This window comes from Bufo gargarizans, chromosome 2 (genome assembly GCF_014858855.1).
Source record: "Bufo gargarizans isolate SCDJY-AF-19 chromosome 2, ASM1485885v1, whole genome shotgun sequence".
Classification (NCBI taxonomy): Eukaryota; Metazoa; Chordata; class Amphibia; order Anura; family Bufonidae; genus Bufo; species Bufo gargarizans.
This window is the reverse complement of record NC_058081.1, coordinates 585075663-585101338: the sequence shown is the minus strand read 5'-3', so window position 1 is coordinate 585101338 and position 25676 is coordinate 585075663.

Below are 25676 nucleotides of genomic sequence, written 5' to 3'. Positions count from 1 at the left end.
TTGTGCCAGTGCTGTATTTATGTGCTGAACTTGGTTCTGATGCTGTACTTGTGTACTGAGCTTGCTTCCAATGCTGTATTTATGTAATGAGTCTGTACCAAGTACATAAATACAGCACCAGAACTAACCTCAGTACTCATCTCTGTGCATAAATACAGTGCAGAGCCAATTTCATAACATATATATAAAACCAATCATAATGCTTAAATACAGCACCAGAACTAACCTCCGAACATAAATACAACACCAAAACCAAGCTTCTAACATTAAAGTGCCAAAACCAAGGTTAGAACATAAATACAGAACCAAGCTGATAACATACAGTGGTGAAAATAAGTATTTGATACACTGACAATTTTGCAAGTATTCCCACCTACAAAGAATGGAGAGGTCTGTCATTTTAATCGTAGGTACACTTCAACTGTAACATAGTAACATAGTTTATAAGACTGAAAAGAACAACTGTCCATCTAGTTCAGCCTGTTTTCCTGCAAGCTGATCCAGAAAAATGTAAAAAAAAAACCTGTGAGGTAGAAGCCAATTTGCCTCACTTTAGGTGAAAAAAATTCCTTCCTGACTCCAATCAGGCAATTAGAATAACTCCCCGTATCAACAACCTGAACTCTTTTAGTAAATTCACCATCACCATCTCCTCTGGCAGAGAGTTCCATAGTCTCACTGCTCTTACAGTAAAGAACCCCCTTCTATGCTTGTGTACAAACCTTCTTTCCTCCAGACGCAGAGGATGTCCCCTCGTCACAGTCCTGGGGATAAATAGAGGATGGGAGAGATATCTGTACTGACATAGTTATAAGATCTCCCCTAAGGGCTCTTTCACACTTGCGTTCTTTTACTCCGGCATAGAGTTCCGTCGTCGGGGCTCTATGCCGGAAGAATCCTGATCAGTTTTATCCTAATGCATTCTGAATGGAGTGAAATCCGTTCAGGATGCATCAGGATGTCTTCAGTTCCGGAACGGAACGTTTTTTGGCCGGAGAAAATACCGCAGCATGCTGCGCTTTTTGCTCCGGCCAAAAATCCTGAAGACTTGCCGCAAGGCCGGATCCGGAATGAATGCCCATTGAAAGGCATTGATCCGGATCCGGCCTTAAGCTAAACGTCGTTTCGGCGCATTGCCGGATGCGACGTTTAGCTTTTTCTCAATGGTTACCATGGCTGCCGGGACGCTAAAGTCCTGGCAGCCATGGTAAAGTGGAGCGGGGAGCAGCATACTTATTGTCCGTGCGGCTCCCAGGGCGCTCCAGAGTGACGTCAGGGCGCCCCAAGCGCATGGATCACGTGATCGCATGGCACGTCATCCATGCGCATGGGGTGCTCTGACGTCATTCTGGAGCGCCCCGGGAGCCGCGCGGACTGTAAGTATACCGCTCCCCCGCTCCCCGCTCCTACTATGGCAACCAGGACTTTAATAGTGTCCTGGGTGCCATAGTAACACTGAAAGCATTTTGAAGAAGGATCCGTCTTCAAATGCTTTCAGTACACTTGCGTTTTTCCGGATCCGGCGTGTAATTCCGGCAAGTGGAGTACACTCTGGATCCGGACAACGCAAGTGTGAAAGAGGCCTTCGTCGCCTTTTTTCTAAAGTGAATCACCCTAATGTTGATCATCTTTCAGGGTACTGTAGTCCACCCATTCAAGTTATAACTTTAGTTGACCTTCTCTGAACCCTCTCCAGCTCTGATATGTCTGCCTTGTTCATAGGAGCCCAGAACTGTACACAGTACTCCATGTGTGGTCTGACTAGTGATTTGTAAAGTGGTAGGACTATGTTCTCATCACGGGCATCTATGCCCGTTTTGATGCAACCCATTATCTTATTGGCCTTGGCAGCAGCTGCCTAACACTGGTTTCTACAGCTTAGTTTGCTGTTCACTAAAATTCCTTAGTCTTTTTCTGGTACTGGTGACTTGCATTTTTCCTTCCCATGTGCATAACCTTACATTTATCAGTGTTAAACCTTATCTGCCACTTATCTGCCCAAGCCCCCAATCTATCCAGATCCCTCTGTTGCAGTATACTGTCCTCTATCGTGTTAATTACTTTACACAGTTTAGTGTCATCTACAAAAATTTATATTTTACTGTGCAAGCCTTCTACAAGATCATTAACAAATATATTTAAGAGAATAGGGCCCAATACTGACCCCTGAGGTACCCCACTAGTGACCCAATCTGAGTGTGTAGCATTAATAACCACCCTCTGTAGTCTAGTACTGAGCCAGTTACTTACCCACATACAGACATTTTCTCCCAGTCCGAGCATTCTAATTTTATATGCTAACCTTTTATGTGGTACAGTGTCAAATGCTTTGGAGAAGTCAAGATATATGACATCCATTGATTCACCATGGTCAAGTCTAGAACTTACCTCATCATAGAAACTGATAAAATTTGTTTGACATGAAGATCCCTCATGAAGCCTGTTTACCCAGTTTAAACTTACCGGCCTATAGTTTCCAGGCTCTGCTTTTGGACCCTTTTTAAATATTGGCACCACATTTGCAATGCGCCAATCCTGTGGAACACTCCCTGTCAGTATAGAGTTCTTAAATATTAAAAATAAGGGTCTGGCTATGACATTATTTAATGCTCTATAAAAATATCACATGACTTAACCCCTCAGGTGAGCACTGTAAAAATAAATAAATAAAAACTGCTAAAACAACCAATTTTTTTTTACCACCTTGCCCCATAAAGTGTAATAATGAATGATCAAAAAATCATATGTACCCAAAAATTGTACCAATAAAAACATCAACTCTTCCTGCAAAAAAAAACAAGCCCCTGCACAAGACGATTGACAGAAAAATAAAAATAAATATGGCATCTATCTTACATTGGTGGCATATCTTAGTGATATTCCACCAATGTCTCAGATGAGACAACTCCTTTAAAGGGGTTATCCAAACCTGGAAAACCCACCCACAATGCCCAGTCCCCTCATACAGAGAATACTTACCTGGTACCCGATGCCTGTGTCTTTCTGGATCCTTCCATGGTCGTCACTGCATCTCCCCAGCGTGAAGATGACCAGTGTCACAAGTGTTAGCTATGGAACTGTGGGAATTAGCAATAACAACTCGTGAAGTTTTGCTGTGTGGTTCTCAGCTAAGAACCCATTTTGGGGGCCTCATTCTAGAGATAGGTGCGGGTCCCAGAGGTGGGAGCCGTACCAATTTGATATTAGATAGCTAGCTAGGATATGCCACTAATGTCTCAAATGAGACATTTGAGACACTGTATATTCCCAAGTAGAATTTGAGGTGTGGTTAAAACGACTCTAAACAAATCAAAAACAAGCCCTTTTTGTGGCAGTTAAAGTTAAACTGCATGCATTTTTGTCATTGTCTTCAATGTGGCTTTTTTTGCAGGTGAAAAATGGCAAATAAATGTGTTTCACCTGTAAAAGCAGCAACTGCATTGGAAACTGCTACAAAACACATTAATTTTTTCCAATGCAGTTTGATAGTAGCTTAGTGAGTTAGTTAGCCACCCTAGTGTGAATCAATATGCATGTCACCTGATCGCGGCACCTGTGCTGGACTATTCACAGAGAACAAAAGTGGAATGCTCATCTCTGGAATAGGGTTAAGTGAGTTAGATTTTTTAAAATGTTTTATTGGTGCAAAGGTAGCACATGGGTAGATATTACTATTCTAACAGGGCACAGTGGGACACATTACTCGTCTAATGCGGCACAGTGGGGGAGATTACTAGTCTAATGGGGCACAGTGGGAGACATTACTAGTCTGATGGGGCAAAGTGGGGAAATCATTATTTTAATGAGGCACAGTGTGGGACATTACTAGTCTAATGGTTCATTACTTGAATTACATTACTTGTATGAGGATAGAAAGGGTTAAATTACTACTGTATGAAAGCAAAAAGAGCAACATCCCTACTATGTAAGGAGACAAAGTGGGACAGTCCTATTGTATGCGGACACAAAGGCAGATATTACTATTGGAAGAAGCAAATTAAGGGGACATTCCGACTTCATGGGGACACTACTACTGTAAAAGGTTACTATTGTATAGGGACACAAACAGGGACATAATTACTGTGCATTACACTGTGCAGTCATAAACCGTGGCTGGAGGAAGTTTTTATAGCAGTATGGGATAGATGGTTTAGGAAAGGGAAAGTCAATGATCTCATTTAGAGTGGACATCACCTGTAAATCACTAGATATAATTGTATTGTAGAGTACCTGTGTAGAACTGATATCAACCACTAGTTGGGCTTAAAAGTTTGTGTACCCTTTAGAATTTGCAAGTAGAATTGTGAATTATACCAGTAAATTGTGAGAATTTCCTGGAAGAATTCAGAATTGAACATTGGTCATGCAGGAAGCCAATGACCCTAAGCACACAGGTCATTCCACCAACAAATGGTTAAGAAAGAATAAAGTTTTGCAATGGTCAAATCAACGTTCTGACTGTAACCCAATAGAAATGTTGTGGCAAGACCTGAAGCAAGCAGTTCATGGAAGGAACCCCACCAACATAACAGAGTTGAAGCTGTTTTTTATGGAGGAATGGGCAAAAATTCCTCCAAGCTTGTGTGCATAACTAATCAATAGCTATCGGAAACGTTTAGCTACAATTATTGCTGCACAAGGAGGTCACAACAGATACTGAAAACTAAGGTTCACATACTTTTATCACTGACAGACAGTATATTGGATCATTCTCCTCGATAAATAAATGTGTAACTAAAATATCTAAATAAATAAAAGTCTAATATTTTTGATTAATTTGTTTGACTTTCACACAATTTTCTACTTTTAGAAATTGTGTGAAAATCTGATGTAGATTTAGGTCAAATTCATACAGAAATATAGAAAATTCTGAAGGGTTCACAAACCTTCAAGTGCCACTGTACAGGGAGTGCAGAATTATTAGGCAAGTTGTATTTTTGAGGATTAATTTTATTATTGAACAACAACCATGTTCTCAATGAACCCAAAAAACTCATTAATATCAAAGCTGAATATTTTTGGAAGTAGTTTTTACTTTGTTTTTAGTTTTAGCTATTTTAGGGGGATATCTGTGTGTGCAGGTGACTATTACTGTACATAATTATTAGGCAACTTAACAAAAAACAAATATATACCCATTTCAATTATTTATTTTTACCAGTGAAACCAATATAACATCTCAACATTCACAAATATACATTTCTGACATTCAAAAACAAAACAAAAACAAATCAGTGACCAATATAGCCACCTTTCTTTGCAAGGACACTCAAAAGCCTGCCATCCATGGATTCTGTCAGTGTTTTGATCTGTTCACCATCACTATTGCGTGCAGCAGCAACCACAGCCTCCCAGACACTGTTCAGAGAGGTGTACTGTTTTCCCTCCTTGTAAATCTCACATTTGATGATGGACCACAGGTTCTCAATGGGGTTCAGATCAGGTGAACAAGGAGGCCATGTCATTAGATTTTCTTCTTTTATACCCTTTCTTGCCAGCCACGTTGTGGAGTACTTGGACGCGTGTGATGGAGCATTGTCCTGCATGAAAATCATGTTTTTCTTACCTTGCAGACTTCTTCCTGTACCACTGCTTGAAGAAGGTGTCTTCCAGAAACTGGCAGTAGGACTGGGAGTTGAGCTTGACTCCATCCTCAACCCAAAAAGGCCCCACAAGCTCATCATTGATGATACCAGCCCAAACCAGTACTCCACCTCCACCTTGCTGGCGTCTGAGTCGGACTGGAGGTCTCTGCCCTTTACCAATCCAGCCATCTGGCCCATCAAGACTCACTCTCATTTCATCAGTCCATAAAACCTTAGAAAAATCAGTCTTGAGATATTTCTTGGCCCAGTCTTGACGTTTCAGCTTGTGTGTCTTGTTCAGTGGTGGTCGTCTTTCAGCCTTTCTTACCTTGGCCATGTCTCTGAGTATTGCACACCTTGTGCTTTTGGGCACTCCAGTGATGTTGCAGCTCTGAAATATGGCCAAACTGGTGGCAAGTGGCATCTTGGCAGCTGCACGCTTGACTTTTCTCAGTTCATGGGCAGTTATTTTGCGCCTTGGTTTTTCCACACGCTTCTTGCGACCCTGTTGACTATTTTGAATGAAACGCTTGATTGTTCGATGATCACGCTTCAGAAGCTTTGCAATTTTAAGAGTGCTGCATCCCTCTGCAAGATATCTCACTATTTTTGACTTTTCTGAGCCTGTCAAGTCCTTCTTTTGACCCATTTTGCCAAAGGAAAGGAAGTTGCCTAATAATTATGCACACCTGATATAGGGTGTTGATGTCATTAGACCACACCCCTTCTCATTACAGAGATGCACACCACCTAATATGCTTAATTGGTAGTAGGCTTTCGAGCCTATACAGCTTGGAGTAAGACAACATGCATAAAGAGGATGATGTGGTCAAAATACTCATTTGCCTAATAATTTTGCACGTAGTGTATATGGTCCCTGTATAGCGGTTATTCTTTTTTTTTATCATAGAACAGTGGTTTCTATTCAGTGTCAGTATGGAGGTGTTCAGTCAATTGTGTTCATAGGCTGGTGGTATTATTTGGCTAGTGTTATGATTGGTAATATTGGTCTTGGTTTATTGGGTGTTGTTCAGTATGGTGATAATATTTATTGCTTGTATAGTGATATTAACTGTATGACTTCATTATTTAGAAGTATACTATCACATACAGTACAGACCAAAAGTTTGGACACACCTTCTCATTCAAAGAGTTTTCTTTATTTTCATGACTATGAAAATTGTAGATTCACACTGAAGGCATCAAAACTATGAATTAACACATGTGGAATTATATGCATAACAAAAAAGTGTGAAACAACTGAAAATATGTCATATTCTAGGTTCTTCAAAGTAGCCACCTTTTGCTTTGATTACTGCTTTGCACACTCTTGGCATTCTCTTGATGAGCTTCAAGAGGTAGTCACCTGAAATGGTCTTCCAACAGTCTTGAAGGAGTTCCCAGAGATGCTTAGCACTTGTTGGCCCTTTTGCCTTCACTCTGCGGTCCAGCTCACCCCAAACCATCTCGATTGGGTTCAGGTCCAGTCAGGGGAGCACCCAGGAATTTTGTCTAGGGGGGGTCCGAAAGGCAAAGAAATGTGGCATGTGTAGTGCGCTGTGCTAATTCAATTTTTTAAAGCTCCCTTTATATTTAAAACTGCAGGGATGGGGGTGTAGCGTGTTGCGCTGATTCTTTTACTTGGCGATTGTAAAAGCTCTGCAGGAAAACATTTTTTTGGGCCCCGCCCATTATTAAAAGCCCCTCCTACATATAATAGGCCACTCCCAACAAACACTGTACAGCTGACATTCTATAGTTGCAGCCTGTCTCTACACATCATACGGAGAGAGGGGGAGGTCTGTCCTGGCTGCACTGCCTGCTTCAAATCATACAATAGACAGCAGGCTGCAGCCAGGAAGCTCCTCCGCTCTCCTCCCTCCCCAGATCCTGCTCAAGGCCTGTGGTTCCCCCCACCATCTGCCTGCTGCCCCCTTTGGCTGTCCTCACCCAGCTCTGAATCCTCCTTCTGCAAATGGCAGGGCAGGAGCCGGAGCATCTCCTCTCCTGCATAGCGCCCCATACCTCTTACATCCAGTGATGTCACCTTTGTTGTAGACATTCTCTTTCCTCATCTTCTCCATTCAGACCAGACCGCCATGATGATTTTTCAGCCATCTCCCATCTCTGCAGAGATTAACAAACAGACATTAGTTTCCCACATTTCCATCATCTTCACATCTTCTAAACACCCTTTCCTGCCTCCCCAATACTGTGCTCCCCAATACTATACTGCAGAAACAGTCCCCCTGGAAATACTACTACCACACAGATAGTGCCCCAATACTGTGCCCGCTGTGCCCCCAATACTATACTGCAGAAACAGTCCCCCTGGAAATACTGCTACCACACAGATAGTGCCCCCTTCAACAATTATTGGCACACAGTGCTCTAAAAAAATAACTGCGCCCAGACACTACTAGTATAAAGATAATGTCCCCCAAAAATTATTGTACCCCCGCTTAGTACCCGCTGTTGAGCTAATGTCCCCATAATGTATGCCAGTATAAAATACCCCTATATAGTGCCCCAGTAAATGCCCTCATAGTGCTCCTCTCCCCTTCCCCATAGTGTCGCCCATAATATGCCAGCAAAAAATGCCCCTTCTAAGTGCCACCATATGCCCCAATAGTGCTCCTTTCCCCCATAGTGCCTACCATAATGTGCCAGTAAAAAAATGCCCCCTTAGTGTCACCAGATGCAATAATGCCCCCATAATGTGAAAATAAAAATAAAGGCCCCTTTAGAGCCCCCACTTCCCCTTAGTGCCCCCAAATAATGCCCCTATAGTGCCACCAGATGCCCCATAGTGCCATTCTCCCCTATAGTGCCCCCCCATAATGTGTAAAAAGAAAAAGCCCCTTTAGAGCCCCCATAGTGCTCCTCTACCCCATGGTGCCCCCCAAATAATGCCCCCATAGTGCCGTTCTCCCCTTTAGTGCCCCCATAGTGCCGTTTTCCCCTTTACTGCCCCCCATAGTGCCGTTCTCCCCTTTACTGCCCCCCATAGTGCCGTACTCCCCTTTACTGCCCCCCATAGTGCCGTTCCCCCCTTTACTGCCCCCCATTGTGCCGTTCTCCCCTTTACTGCCCCCCATAGTACCGTTCCCCCCTTTACTGCCCCCCATTATGCCGTTCTCCCCTTTACTGCTCCCCATAGTGCCATTCTCCCCTTTACTGCCCCCATAGTGCCGTTCTCCCCTTTAGTGCCCCCCATAGTGCCGTTCTCCCCTTTAGTGCTCCCCATAGTGCCGTTCTCCCCTTTAGTGCCCCCATAGTGCCGTTCTCCCCTTTAGTGCCCCCATAGTGCCAGCTCCCCCCCTCCCAAAAAAATAAATAAAAATACACCGATACTTACCAGCAGCGATGAGATGCAGCCTCTTCCGGCCCGTGTCCCTGCTGTGTGCTGCCCGGCTCAGGCGGCGCGATGATGACGTCATCGCGCCGCCAGAGCCGGCCTCTGATAGGCTGCAGGCATTAGTGCCTGCGGCCTATCAGAAGAACAGGGGAGGGACACCTCTCCCTCCCCTGCCGCAGCACAGATATGGAGATGAGCGCTTCCACAATGGAAGCGCTCATCTCCTACTGCCCCCCCACCACCACCGCCGCCGCCGCCATTACATCCAGGGCCGCGCCGCCTGTGGTGATCGGCGGTGCGGCCCTGTAGGTGCGCAACTGGCCACCACCCAGGTGGCTTGGATGCACAAGACTTAGTGCGGTTGCTATGGTCTATAAGGATAAAACATAATAAAATGTTATATACAGTACAGACCAAAAGTTTGGACACACCTTCTCATTCAAAGAGTTTTCTTTATTTTCATGACTATGAAAATTGTAGATTCACACTGAAGGCATCAAAACTATGAATTAACACATGTGGAATTATATACATAACAAAAAAGTGTGAAACAACTGAAAATATGTCATATTCTAGGTTCTTCAAAGTAGCCACCTTTTGCTTTGATTACTGCTTTGCACATTCTTGGCATTCTCTTGATGAGCTTCAAGAGGTAGTCACCGGAAATGGTTTTCACTTCACAGGTGTGCCCATAAGTGGGATTTCTTGCCTTATAAATGGGGTTGGGACCATCAGTTGCGTTGTGGAGAAGTCAGGTGGATACACAGCTGATAGTCCCACTGAATAGACTGTTAGCTGCTTTTTTCTTGCCATAATACAAAGTCTAAGTAAAGAAAAACGAGTGGCCATCATTACTTTAAGAAATGAAGGTCAGTCAGTCCGAAAAATTGGGAAAACTTTGAAAGTGTCCCCAAGTGCAGTCACAAAAACCATCAAGCACTACAAAGAAACTGGCTCACATGCGGACCGCCCCAGGAAAGGAAGACCAAGAGTCACCTCTGCTGCGGAGGATAAGTTCCTCCGAGTCACCAGCCTCAGAAATCGCAGGTTAACAGTAGCTCAGATTAGAGACCAGGTCAATGCCACACAGAGTTCTAGCAGCAGACACATCTCTAGAACAACTGTTAAGAGGAGACTGTGTGAATCAGGCCTTCATGGTAGAATATCTGCTAGGAAACCACTGCTAAGGACAGGCAACAAGCAGAAGAGACTTGTTTGGGCTAAAGAACACAAGGAATGGACATTAGACCAGTTGAAATCTGTGCTTTGGTCTGATGAGTCCAAATTTGAGATCTTTGGTTCCAACCACCGTGTCTTTGTGCGACGCAGAAAAGGTGAACGGATGGACTCTACATGCCTGGTTCCCACCGTGAAGCATGGAGGAGGAGGTGTGATGGTGTGGGGGTGCTTTGCTGGGGACACTGTTGGGTATTTATTCCAAATTGAAGGCATACTGAACCAGCATGGCTACCACAGCATCTTGCAGCGGCATGCTATTCCATCTGGTTTGCGTTTCGTTGGACCATCATTTATTTTTCAACAGGACAATGACCCCAAACACACCTCCAGGCTGTGTAAGGGCTATTTGACCATGAAGGAGAGTGATGGGGTGCTGCGCCAGATGACCTGGCCTCCACAGTCACTGGACCCAGTGGTGCACCTACAGGGGAGGTCCAGCGGGTCTGGACCCCCCCTAGAACAACCAGACAAATTTTTTTTTTTTAATCCTTCAGGGCCGCACCGCCGATCACCACAGGCGGCGCGGCCCTGGATGTAATGGCGGTGGTGGTGGTGGGGGGCCGGGGGGCAGTAGGAGGTGAGCGCTTCCATTGTGGAAGCGCTCATCTCCATATCTGTGCTGCGGCAGGGGAGGGAGAGGTGTGTCCCTCCCTTGTTCTTCTGATAGGCCGCAGGCCTATCAGAGGCCGGCTCTGGCGGTGCGATGACGTCATCATCACACCGCCTGAGCCGGGCAGCACACAGCAGGGACACGGGCCAGAAGAGGCTGCATCGCATCGCTGCTGGTAAGTATCGGTTGTTTTTTTTTTTTTTTTTTTTTGAGGGGGGGAGCTGGCACTATGGGGGCACTAAAGGTGAGAACTGCAGTATGGGGGCACTAAAGGGGAGAACTGCACTATGGGGGCACTAAAGGGGAGAACTGCACTATGGGGGCACTAAAGGGGAGAACGGCACTATGGGGGCACTAAAGGGGAGAACGGCACTATGGGGGCACTAAAGGGGAGAACGGCACTATGGGGGCACTAAAGGGGAGAACGGCACTATGGGGGCACTAAAGGGGAGAACGGCACTATGGGGGCACTAAAGGGGAGAACGGCACTATGGGGGCACTAAAAGGAAGAACGGCACTATGGGGGCACTAAAGGGGAGAACGGCACTATGGGGGGCAGTAAAGGGGAGAACGGCACTATGGGGGCACTAAAGGGTAGAATGGCACTATGGGGGCACTAAAGGGGAGAACGGCACTATGGGGGCACTAAAGGGGAGAACGGCACTATGGGGGCACTAAAGGGGAGAACAGCACTATGGGGGCACTAAAGGGGAGAACGGCACTATGGGGCACTAAAGGGGAGAACGGCACTATGGGGGGCAGTAAAGGGGAGAACGGCACTATGGGGGGCAGTAAAGGGGAGAACGGCACTATGGGGGGCAGTAAAGGGGAGAACGGCACTATGGGGGGCAGTAAAGGGGAGAACGGCACTATGGGGGGCAGTAAAGGGGAGAACGGCACTATGGGGGGCAGTAAAGGGGAGAACGGCACTATGGGGGGCAGTAAAGGGGAGAACAGCACTATGGGGGCAGTAAAGGGGAGAACGGCACTATGGGGGGCAGTAAAGGGGAGAACGGCACTATGGGGGGCAGTAAAGGGGAGAACGGCACTATGGGGGGCAGTAAAGAGGAGAACGGCACTATGGGGGCAGTAAAGGGGAGAACGGCACTATGGGGGGCAGTAAAGGGGAGAACGGCACTATGGGGGCATTATTTGGGGGGCACCATCGGGGAGAGGAGCACTATGGGGGCTCTAAAGGGGCTTTTTTTTTTTTTTACACATTATGGGGGCACTATAGGGGAGAATGGTACTATGGGGCATCTGGTGGCACTATAGGGGCATTATTTGGGGGAATTAAGGGGAAGTGGGGGCTCTAAAGGGGCCTTTATTCTTATTGGCACATTATGGGGGCATTATTGCATCTGGTGACACTAAGGGGGCATTTTTTTACTGGCACATTATGGTAGGCACTATGGGGGAAAGGAGCACTATTGGGGCATATGGTGGCACTTAGAAGGGGCATTTTTTGCATGGCATATTATGGGCGACACTATGGGGAAGGGGAGAGGAGCACTATGAGGGCATTTACTGGGGCACTATATAGGGGTATTTTATACTGGCATACATTATGGGGACATTAGCTCAACAGCGGGTACTAAGCGGGGGTACAATAATTTTTGGGGGACATTATCTTTATACTAGTAGTGTCTGTGCCAATAATTGTTGAAGGGGGCACTATCTGTGTGGTAGCAGTATTTCCAGGGGGACTGTTTCTGCAGTATAGTATTGGGGGCACAGCGGGCACAGTATTGGGGCACTATCTGTGTGGTAGTAGTATTTCCAGGGGGACTGTTTCTGCAGTATAGTATTGGGGGCACAGCGGGCACAGTATTGGGGCACTATCTGTGTGGTAGTAGTATTTCCAGGGGGACTGTTTCTGCAGTATAGTATTGGGGAGCACAGTATTGGGGGAGGCAGGAAAGGGTGTTCAGAAGATGTGAAGATGATGGAAATGTGGGAAACTAATGTCTGTTTGTTAATCTCTGCAGAGATGGGAGATGGCTGAAAAATCATCATGGCGGTCTGGTCTGAATGGAGAAGATGAGGAAAGAGAACGTCTACAACAAAGGTGACATCACTGGATGTAAGAGGTATGGGGCGCTATGCAGGAGAGGAGATGCTCCGGCTCCTCCCCTGCCATTTGCAGAAGGAGGATTCAGAGCTGGGTGAGGACAGCCAAAGGGGGCAGCAGGCAGATGGTGGGGGGAACCACAGGCGTTGAGCAGGATCTGGGGAGGGAGGAGAGCGGAGGAGCTTCCTGGCTGCAGCCTGCTGTCTATTGTATGATTTGAAGCAGGCAGTGCAGCCAGGACAGACCTCCCCCTCTCTCCGTATGATGTGTAGAGACAGGCCGCAACTTTAGAATGTCAGCTGTACAGTGTTTGTTGGGAGTGGCCTATTATATGTAGGAGGGTATTTTACTAATGGGCGGGGCCAAAAAAAATATCTTCCTGCAGAGCTTTTAGAATCGCCAAGTAAAAGAATCAGCGCAACACGCTACACCCCCGTCCCTGCAGTTTTAAATATAAAGGGGGCTTTAAAAAATTGAATTAGCACAGCACACTACACATGCCACATTTCTTTGCCTTTCGGACCCCCCCCTAGACAAAATTCCTGGGTGCTCCCCTGGTGGTGGCTCCCACACAGGCTCAGACGGGGAACTGGTGAAACCACCGGTGGGCCCCTGAGAAAAGGTGGACCCCCTGTCCACCACACGCACAGCATCTAAAATAACCTATATAAATAAATAAAAAGCTGGGTGTACTATCTAGTTTATCATTATCGACACACTGGAAGGCTAAGATTGCCTCTAGGAATAGAGGCAGGCCAGCCAGTATCCTCTCTTCCCTGGGACCCACCTTTTGAAGTTGCTGTAGAGACCCCCATAATCAATCATCTTGTAGTATCTTGTTGCTGTCTGCCTCTGTGTGGGCAGGTAATATTTGCATATCGCTGTACAGTAGATCCCCAGAATGTATTTTACTGGTGGGCCCTAGGTATCCCAGTCCGACACTGATCCCACGGGAAGGTGGGTCCAAAATTTACCCTGGGGCTCATAAGATTTTAGTTTCACCTCAAACGCTTTAGAAACTCCTGCCAATCCAGTCCTCTTCAACAGGCTTTAACATTATTAACATTCCCCATTACCATTACAGTCATATAAACAAAGCCTGGTGGGGAAAACCAGAGCTGTGGCGCTGGAAACAGAATTTAATTGGTGGGTATCGATCTTTTGTTACTTCAAGATATTTTGTGCCTTTAGCCCATTTTGCTTCCTCAGACATCCCCTTTAATCTCAAAAATGGTATTTCTGCATGCCTCATCCCACAAAACCCCATACGCTTTTGGGGAGGACTAAATAATGCTTATTTTTTACTTTAGGCTACTTTCACATCTACATTTTAAAATCTGGCAAAGGAACAGTCTGCCGGAGTTTATTGTATCTGGCACAGCCAGATAGGGCCATGCACCGCTAGATGCCCTTTGACTACAATGGGATTCTAAAGCTTTCTGGCATAAATCCCGGGTTTCGGACAGACAAAAAGTCGTCAATGCTAATGCATTTATGCCTTAAAACGTCTGTATCCCATTGTAGTCAATAGAGATCCGTATGTGCCCAGCCCTATCCAGCTTTGCCATTTACGGTGAACTCCAGCAGGCTGTACTCTGCCGGATTTAAAAACATTAATGTGAAATCAGCCTTACCAGCAGATCTTTAATTTCTGAGAGAACAGTCTCAAAAGTGTCTGCTGCAACAAGTTACCTCCCAGACAAAATTGTCTGGACTGCAAAAAGGATTGTGAGACTGTCTATATCGCCTACTGATATCACCTATAGCAGTGATGGTCAACACAAAATATTGTGGGGTCCTCAATCGCAGCCCTTCAGCCAGGACTGAGTGAAGGTGTAAAAGCAAATGCATACAGGATTTATGACACATTAAATATTTTTCTTTACAAAGCTGCATTTTTGAATGGTTTGGCAGAAAACAAACAAATTTACAAAACAGATCTTGCAAGACCTGTCCTAGTTTTCACAAAATACATACAATGCATTCGTAACAGAATATCTGAAATCTTTGCTAATTTATTAAAAGATTAATCACTAAAATGTTGCACTGACTTCAATATTCAGATCCTTTACTCAGTACTTACTTGTTGCACTTTTAGGAGTGATTATAGCCCCCCGTCTAGTTGGGTATGATGCCACAAGGTTTGCACACCTGTATCTGGATTTTCTGCCATCGTTATCTGCAAATCCTCTCAAGTTGGATGGGGATAGATAATTTCAGGTTTCTGGTGTTCGATTGGGTTCAAGTCAAGTCTCTGGCTAGGCCACTCAGACATTCTCAGAGTTGTCCCTAAGCCACTCCTGTATTGTCTTTGGGTCATTATCTTGTTGAAAGGTGTACCCTGGGCCCAGTCTGAGCTCCACAGCACTCTGGATCAAGTTTTCAATTGGAATATCTCTGTAGTTTGCTCCATTTTGATTTCTATCAACCCTGACCAGTCTCCCTGTCCCAGCCACTGAAAAAAAAAAAAAGCACAGCATGTTGCTGCCACCACCATGCTTCCCTGTAGGGATAGTATTGGGCAGGTGATGAGCAGTGCCCATTTTCCTCCAGACATTATGTTTAAAATTGAGGTCAAAAAGCGCCATCTTGGTTTCATCAGACCAAAGAATTTTGTTTCTCATATTCTGAGAGTCCTTACGTGCCTTTTAGCAAACTCTAGGTGGGCTTTCATGTTATTTTATTAAGGAAAGGCTTCTTTTTAGCCACTCAGCCATAAGACCGAGAATGGCGGAATGCTGCAAAAATGGTCAACCTTCCAGGGTTTTCTTTCATCTGCACACATAATCTTTGAGGCTTAGCCAGAGTGACCATTGATTTCTTGGTCACCTCTGTAACCAAGTCCTTTCTTCCCTGATTACTTAGTTTGGTGGGGCAGACAATTCTAGGAAGAGTTCTGGTTGTTCCAAACTTCTTCTATTTAACAATTATGGAGACCACTGTGCTCTTGGGAACTTTCGGTACTGCAAAAATTATTTTGCACCCTTCTCCATATCTGTGACTCCACCCAATCCTTTCTATGAGCTCTACAGGTAGTTCTTTCCTCCTCATGGCTTGATTTTTGCACTGATATGCATTGTCAGCTGTGAGACCTTATATAGACCTTATATAGACAGGGCTGTGTCTTTCCAAATTATGTCCAATCAACTGAATGTACCACAGGTGGAATCCAAAGTGTAGAAATATCTCAAAGAAATTGGAGGCCTCCACAGCTAAATTTCAAGTGTCATTGCAAAACTCTGAATACTTATGTTGATTGGGGAAACTAGAATATATATTTTTTTTTACTTTGGCACAAGCCACAACATAACACAATGCGAAAAAAGTGAAGGGGTTTGAAGACTTTTTGAATATTGTACAGAGGAAAGATACAGATACACAATAATGGAGACCTTAGAGAAATATGCAGTTATGATCAGAATGGTGGCTAGGCTTTTGAGCATCCTTACTGAATCATCTGGTAGGCGGATCACTCTGGTTTGTTTGTAATTTTCTCTGTACATCTCCCCAAGTTGGAGAGCATGATTCCATTATGTATATTGTATTAAATCACTGGCTATAGTGGTCACATGCAGTAAACAAAGACTTCCAGAAACACTGGAGTGGCAGTGCTGGAATAGTGGGGGATTGAGCATATGAGTGCCGATTCCTTTTAAACTTTTTAACATTTCTGACCTTAGGTTAATTTTTGTGTGGTTTTGGAAAACCCCTTTAATAAGACAAAATTGTTGGGCCATATGAATGCCCTGATAAGTTAATATATCTGTTATTCGATGTTAGATCTAGGGTATTCAGATGTCCCCAAAAAACTTTCTTCTAAATTATTATTTTTCATGGAGGATCCAAATTAATATATTTTAGAAATGCTAGAACTGCAACTAGGTAGTTGTTTACTTTGTCAGTGCATGCACCTGTGTAGTTTTCTTGTAGTTACTAGCAATTTACATCACACCGGTTTTCTTCTGGTGTCTCCAGTCAATTGGCAGCACAGGAAACACATTCAGCAAACACCTTGGCTTGTTACAAGTTATAAAAGGAAAGCTTAGTCAGCAAACAAAACATACTTCTTGAGGGTTAACAGGAAAACGAACCACCCCGTCGCCCCATACAGAGTTGCCAGAATCCACATGTGTCCTTGGTGTGACGTAAAGAACAAGTGTTTAACTCCAATCCAGCAGCCCAGAGGCGGATATAGTGTGAGTCAACGGGCCATCTTTCCAGGGGACTTGTTTGGTTTCAAGCTGGAGATTGCTAACAGTCTCCTTGCCAACGCCAGATAGAACAGCAGTGAATCGCATGTCATTTGGACAAATGCGAAGGAAATAATCACTTGGCAGGACCCTGAATAGATCTTGGCAAAGAACAAGCCCTTCACTGATTATCCTCCAGATCTCAGGAAAGTCACACTCATTCGCCATCCATGGAAGCACTTATCCCATACGGAAATGCACAACTCAGCAAGGAATACCTTGTGATCACACTTGCATAGACTGTTTGATGAGGGGATATCAAAATAGCCAATAGGCCTCTTAATGCTTTGAACCTTAAAGTAAATGATACATAATATATGACTAAAGGATGGGTCACCAATGATGACATATAGGGGCATATACTGTATGAGCCAAACTTGCATGCCTCTATGTATATGTGTTAATCATAATCCAAGCTCTAGTGACATAAGGTTGTAGATAAATCTGGCCTGTGGTGCCTAAAGCCGGCCATACATATTAAATAAAAGTTGCTCAAGCATGCTAATGTACATTGGGGCCATCCATCTGTCTCTCAACAGCAGATGACAGTGGAAAGACTCCACTCAGAATTAACCAAACAGGGACATCACCAGCACATCACCCCGGCAATATACTAGAAGACTGCCAAATGTTAACTATTTACTTGCCTATATTTAGCCCTGTAGAATATACAGTGCATGTAATAAATTACATTAACCCATTTCGCAATAATCAATCCTTGCAGTGGTCCTCTGGGGTGCTGCAAATGGATCATACTTACCTGCTCCCCACTGCTCCGGTCCTCTGTGCTGGCTCCTGCATCTCGATTTTCTGGTCCATAGTTTTTTTTCTTCCTCCTTGGGATGGGCATGGTCACCAGCCGCTGGCTTCAGTGGTGACATGTCACATCATCACTGGAGCAAGAAAATTTAGACTAGAACCTTCAGAATCACAGGTGCATATTCATGAAACAAACATAATAAAAATAAAAAAAAATGGCTGCACACCATTATATATACAAACAATAGATCTAAGAAATGGGGGTCATTCTAGATAAAAGTGGTACAATACCGACTATAAATGAGTAATGGAAGCTCTTAGCGCACATACGTGTCGGGCCCATCTACCAGGCGTCAAGGTGGCTTCCGCAGATGGGTCCCCATCACTAAATATACTGCCTCACTTTGGACTTACTTAAGTCTACAATATTCAGGGCAGTGTAGGAACCAGCTACAAACATACTCTACTCAGAAGTCCCAGGTAGATGGGCGTGTTCAGTCTAAAAGAGGTGCTACCCTCAATATATTGCAAGAAAATTTAGACTAGAACCTTCAGAATCACAGGTGCATATCCATGAAGCAAACACAAACATAATTACAAAAAACAAAATGGCTGCACACTGTTATATATATATATATATACACACAAACAATAGAGCTAAGAAATGGGGGTCATTCTAGACAAAAAAAGTGGTACAATACCGACTATAAATGAGTAATGGAAGCTCTTAGCGCACATACGTGTTCAGTCTAAAAGAGGTGCTACCCTCAAAATATTGCAAGAAAATTAGATCAATTGTTTGTATATATAACAGTGTGCAGCCATTTTGTTTTTTGCAATTATGTTTGCTTCATGGATAAGCACCTGTGATTCTAAAGGTTCTAGTCTAAATTTTCTTGCAATATATTGAGGGTAGCACCTCTTTTAGACTGAACATGTCCAATTACCTGGAGCAGTGACCATGCCTATAGCAGGGAGGAAAACAACAAATGCAATACCTCAGATAGGGTATCTACAATCGTTTATTTGTATATTGTAATGTCATATTATGTTATCTATCTGCCGTATGCTTCAGAATGATAAAATATGGTTGGCATTAGGAATGGAATTTAACATTCCATTCCTCCCTTCTTAGTGGGAGTAGGCTGGTGCTATTTCCTACCATGAGGGGAAGCTCTAGTGTGTTCTAGGGAGAGTTAGCTTAGCAAGCCTGCTCCCACTCCATGGGCCTTGGGACTAAAGATACAGCTTGTCTGTGAGGACCACTAATCAAGGGAGACTGCGGGTCCAAGGCCATTGAAGATCTGAAAGCTACAGCAAACAAAGTCAGCAGAGTGATCAGAACTACAGCTATACAGACTCCGCTGCAAGGTGAGGGGATAACAAGTTAAGACACCCATCCCCACAGTTCAGGACAGACACTCTCAAAAGCCCACATTTTACAAGCGGACAAGCTTATCAGGAGAGTGATAGAAGGACTACTCTAGATTACTATTGTCTGCTATCTTGCCTGCCACCATACCTCATCATCCGGTGATAGAGACATCGTACCTTGTACAGCTGGATGTACTGTAACTCCTCCTTTGAACTCACTAAAGAAAAACGTTTTTTGTTTATCTACATGTGCCTGATCCACAAGAGTGACGGCCTGGGGGAGTACAGCATGACATAACCCTTAATCAGAGCCACTACCACTCCCATCCTCTACACTGGCTTCTCAGGGACTAAACGCATAAACTCAGGAACAGAAGATGGAGAGGCAAGAGCCAGCATGGAGGACTGGAGCAGCAGGGAAGTATGATCCTTTCAGTATGGGAGGCATGCTGCCGGCATCTGTTAGAAATGACGTATTCCCAGGCAACTATTTTAAGGTCCTATTGAATGATTTTCAGGCCAATTATTGGGCACAAGCATTCATATGAACATTCATTTCTGATAACTGGCCCGTATAATCATGCCACTGATCAGCCAATAAACAAGCAATTACTCGTTAGTTGGCTGATTTGCATTTTTCATCAGTATGAAAGATGTACGATTATCTGTAGCACATGTCTCTGTGTAATCAGGGGTGTGCTGCTGATAATCAGTATAACTGACTGAGGTAGGAATGACTGTAGTAGCAATCATTCCTCCCCTATTCACTTTGTATTGGGCCGTTTAATAGGCTCATGCAAAGCGCACTGATCAACATTTTTTGCGGCCCCTTTAAATAGAGCAATGTGATAATACGGCCCCCAGCCCAAAAAAGGTTGTGCACCTCTGCCCTAGAGCTATATATAAGGCCTCTTTCACACTTGCGTTGTCCGGATCCGGCGTGTACTCCACTTGCCGGAATTACACGCCGGATCCGGAAAAACGCAAGTGAACTGAAAGCATTTGAAGACGGATCCGTCTTCAAAATGCGTTCAGTGTTACTATGGCAGCCTGGACGCTATTAAAGTCCTGGTTGCCATAGTAGTAGTGGGGAGCGGAAGAGTGGTATACTTACAGTCCGTGCGGCTCCCGGGGCGCTCCAGAATGACGTCAGAGCGCCCCACGCGCATGGATGACGTGCCATGAGGTGCAGAACCATGTGGCAACACCTAGCTTTGCATAGGTGATATGATGGAAGACCACTGTGAATTGTGTCTAGAGAGGAGGGTGAGGACAACGTGGAGGATAAGGAGGCAGGGGAGGACATTGGCGCAGAAATTTTACGATTACAACGCGGAGGCCGCATTGCCATCACCTAGCCAAGTTGCTGGTCTGGAATTACATTTACCCAATGGGCTGTGAATGACATATTGTCCTTGACCATAGCTACAACTTCATACGTCAGCGCTGGCTTGAACTTTACCAGACACCAAGAGACCCAATGACTGGCCACCTTCTGCTCAACGTACGTGTGCAGAGCTTGTACAGCTTTTTGCGAAAAGTGATGACGGCTTGGAACTCTCCACCTTGGGTCGACACAAGCCATTAGTTCTCTGCAATGTGCAGAGTCAACTACAAGGAAAGGGAGCGACAGTACTACCAACAACTTGGTCAGGTGCACATTGAACTTCTGCACCACTGGATGAGTGCACGCATACTGTTGTCTTTTTGCAATCGCCTCGATCGATTCCTTAAGTATAATAAAGTCACTCCTTTACTGAATAGATAATGGGATTCACAGTACAAATGCTAGCAGTAGGCACAGTTGGCAAGTATTTCACCAAGTAGGCTTTTCCCAAAGGCTGAGTTTAGGAGGTAGCTATGATGATACCTAGATATGAGTGAAGTTTTGACAAATTTGATTAACTGAAGTTTGCCAAGAAATTTGATTTGTTACAAATTAATTTGTCACTAATCGCTTTAAAACCAGGTATACCCAGGCCACTCTGCCTAATCATATTTGTCCCACTTGGTGGCCCAATCTTAGTGTTAAGGCTTGGAAGTTAAACTTTTCCCGACCACCGACAGTAAATTTTCATCGGCAGATGGGCATTTAAAAACGGTGCCCTGTTGTCTACTGTTTTAAAGAGCAGACACCCGGCACTAATGTCAGTCACAGACTTTTAACCCTTCAGATGCCAGTATTCTCCGGCTCGCCACCTGCGGGGATCGAGGGAGGAGGCGCATGTATGCAGCAGCCCCTGTCCTCTTATGTGATGTAGTGATGGGTAGTTCATGAATGATCAGTTCAAAATGAACTGATCTTCTAACTGACCTAATTCATCTAGTTTAAAAGCAAGTGGGAGGATTTGGAGACTAGTCATGGATGATGTTTGTGATAAAATCCCCATCTTGTTAGTCCAGAGGTCCAGTCTTGCTGCTGGCTCCTGTCTCCCCCCCCCCCCTTCCCATGCTGAATATGCTATAGGTCAGTGGTGGTGAACCTATGGCACACATGCCAGAGGGGGCACTCGGAGCCCTCTCTGTGAGCAGGCAGCTCTGTGTGCGCCATGCCCAGGATCGACACCTGTGCACTACTACTAATGAGCACTTCCATTGTGGTGTCCGCCTCCAGAGCGTAATGGTGACGGAACAAAGGCAAACTGATGCATTCTGAGCGGATCCTTTTCCATTCAGAATGCATTAGGGAAAAACTGATCCGTTTTGGACCGCTTGTGAGAGCCCATGAGGGATCTCACAAACGGAAAGCCAAAACACGAGTGAGAAAGTAGCCTTAAAACCAAAAATACAAACAATTTTACTGGGGGACAAAATTGAGGGCCTTATTAATACTGGGAGCCACTAATGGAGGCATTATTAATACTGGGGGCCACTAATGGGGCATTAATACTGGGCCCCACTAATGTGAACATTATTAATACTGGAGGCCACTATTGGGGACCTTATTAATACTGGGGGTCACTAATGGAGCATTAATAATACTTGGGGCCACTAATGGGGGCCTTATTAATACTGAGGGCTACTACTGGGGCATTATTAATACTGGGGGCCCCTAATGGGACATTTTTAATACTAATGGGCACCAACGGGGGCATTCATTTTACTGGAGCCTGTGTTCAGCCATGCCCCCAGAGCTTAACTTGGCTGGTATTTTTCAGTATTCAGGTTAAATTGCCATGTTGGCACTTTGTGATAAATAAGTGGGTTTTGCGTTGCAGTGTCGGCACTCAGTCTCTAAAAGGTTCGCCATTACTGCTATAGGTGCTGCTACAGTGCTTTTCATACATTCCTCATGAGTCAGTAGATTTTAACTAACATAGGTGGCGCTGCTGCGCTCAGTCTTTTGCATCTCACTCAACTGTCAGAGCATGTTAGCTCAGTAGTTCTAGTTAAGTTAATTCACAAATCACAGGATCCACTTTCTATCAGCCTCCTCAGGACATAGTGCTGCAGGACACGTATTAGGCTACACTAGAGTTGTATTCACTGCACCAAGTATCATCTGCATGTTCTAATTCAGACTGATGAATAATGTAATATATAAAGCTGTATTGTGGCGATGTGTACAGTAAAAGTCCTGGAAGGGGTGTATATCCCACCCAGGTTCCTCAGCTGGGTGAGATAAATAAAATCCAGAAAGCTGCAGGAATTTCAGCAAAGCATAGTTTGCTGAGACAGTTTTGTTTACATTTTGTTCTGGGCTGGATTTCATTTGGACTGGTGGATAGGGTTGGTAGTGGGATCTGCCAGTCCACACCCTTCCAGTCCGGGTATTATCTTTTACCTGAGGTAATCCCTGTTGAGGCCTGCTGTAACCAAGGAGGGATAAAACCAACCCTCTGTCTGTCAGTCTGGAGAGAGAAAACTTGGAAACAGAGGTCTAAAGAGGCTCTGTGTAGTCTCAGCCAGGAGGGCTGAGGGGCCACAAGGCTTTGTAAAGACTGAACTTTGGGGGGCCCAGCGACGCCTACAGAAAAAGGGTTGCACGGTCAGAGTCGGGAGGACCAGCCCCTCCCAAGGGTGCTAGTGTGGTCACAACCTGAAGGCTGCTGGACCGTATGTGGCTGAGGAGCCACGAGGCTATGTGAAGCCGGATCTCTTCCTGTATGGACTTGTGTCTGATGAGCAGACCTGCTAAAGCTTGGACCCTGAGACTCTGTGCTTAGAGGTGAGTCAGGGAAAAGCACTATGTATTAGTTAGAGCCCAGACGGCAGGTGTTTGTTGTGATGCTGATGTTTGTGCGGTGCTGAAGTGCCACAATAAAGCACCAGTTGGGACATTAAATCCTGTTGTCTGCAAAGAAGTCTGTGATTGCGACCCCCTGAGAGAGAGATCCCTTACAATATGTATGTGTTTATGTCCGCTAAAGTAATCTGCACCGTCACATTTACAAAAAATTTCAAAGCCGCCTTCTGTGACTCGGGGAATATCATAGAATGCCATGTTTTGAGTGGAAATTTTCACTCTGCACTTTCCAATTATTTGCCCAAAAATACGCTTAGTAACCTAACCGCCAAACTACAGGAGCCATTGTCTGTTGTGGCAGTTAGCCTGGATATTCATCAGGTTGCATATAGCAACCAATCACAGCTCTGCTTCTATTTTGCTACAGGACATTAATATGAGCTCTGATTGGTTGCTATAGGCAACGGAGGACATTCTTAGTATTTCGTTGCTTGAAAAAGACCACACCAGTCGAACAGAAGACAAGTGAGTGCTGTGGTTTTCTTTCATGTACCACTAAAAAGATTTAGCTTTTTGTTTTATCGTTGTGCTGCTACAAATTTTCTTTTTTCTCCCTATGCTCAGCTCACAGGAGAATTGCAGAGACCGGGTGGGATGAGGCTTATATGGTGCTGTGACATTATAAGGATAGCTACCTGCGGATCGGCTGGCTGCATGGCATTATGGGTGATCTCATGTTCCCGGGCTTCTTACTTTAACTTTTTAACATGTACAGCTGCCATTTTAGAAAAACCGAATTCGTAACAATGAATCGCAAGGAAATTTGGCTTTGTTGCCAATCGAAGTTTTCCTAAACTTCGGACAGAATTCCGCTTCGAATTCTTCGCTCAATACTAACAATCTTCCAAATTGACCAAAGCAGTGCAATTCCTCAGTGTTTCACTGCAATGCCCAACTGCAAGGATTGCCAGTCCATCTCAGTAGTGTGGTGGGAGCCATAATCAATATAACCCAAATCCGTGTGGTAAAGTCTAAAGCCGTATGCACCTTTACTTAAGCACAACCCTAAATGGTCCTGAAACTTCTGCAAAAATTAGATTGTTTTCTCAGAAGTTAATACCCAGAAAAGTTGCTTTTCTGGCATCTTTCCCTCACAGGAATGGTGTCTTCTTGGAGAGGGGTTCTATTCTCCTGCTTTAGCTTCTCTGGCTTACAAACCAAGAAAAGCATGCACAAAAAAGTCTTTGCTCTGGCTTGCTTACCAGAAGACTCTCTAAGCAGGGGAAATAGGTTCAGCCTACTTCCTGGCAACTATTACTAAGGACTACCAGTTAACAGTTTTTACCCATATTTACCCATATTTAGTTAACATTGCCAAGACGGATCCGTCAAGAACTCCCCTGAAAGTCAATGGGGGACGGATCTGTTTTCTATTGTGTCACAGAAAATGGATCCGTCCCCACTGACTTGCACTGTGGGTCATGATGGATCCGTTTTGCTCCCCATTCTGCGGTTTGCTTTCCGGTATGAGAACGGAACAGAATCTAGCATGCTGCGATTTGCTCTACGGTATGAGAACGGAACGGAATGCATTTTGGAGCATTCTGTTCAGTTACGTTTTGTCCCCATTGACAATGAATGGGGACAAAACGGAAGCGTTTTTTCCGGTATTGAGACACTTTGACGGATCTCAATACTGGAAAAATATTAACGCTAGTGTGAAAGTAGCCTAAGGTCTACCCTCAGTCGTCTTTTTTCTAAACTGAATAACCCTAATTCTGATAATCTTTCTGGGTACTGTAGTCCACCCCCTCCAGTTCTTCAATGTCTGTCTTGTTCACAGGAGCCAAGAACTGTACACAGTACTCCATGTGTGGTCTGACTAGTGATTTGTAAAGTGGCAGGACTATGTTCTCATCATGTGCATTTATGCCACGTTTGATGCAACCCATTATCTTACTGGCCTCGGCAGCAGCTGTCTGACACTGGTTTCTGCACTTACACTGGGTAATGATCAAATATGAGTGTGCTAGTTTGGCTAGTGATTGGTCCTTGTAAAATGACTTCACCATTTTTATATTTGCGATTGACAAATAGGATGCAGAGGTACAAGTTGCAATAAAGTACCAACACCAGATGTTAAAGCGAATCAGAAAAGCAATGTTGCCTTGGCTTTGAATAAGAATCTGTTCTTTGTGCTATACTAGATGCAGGCAGGTGCAAGGATCATGCATTTCCAGAATT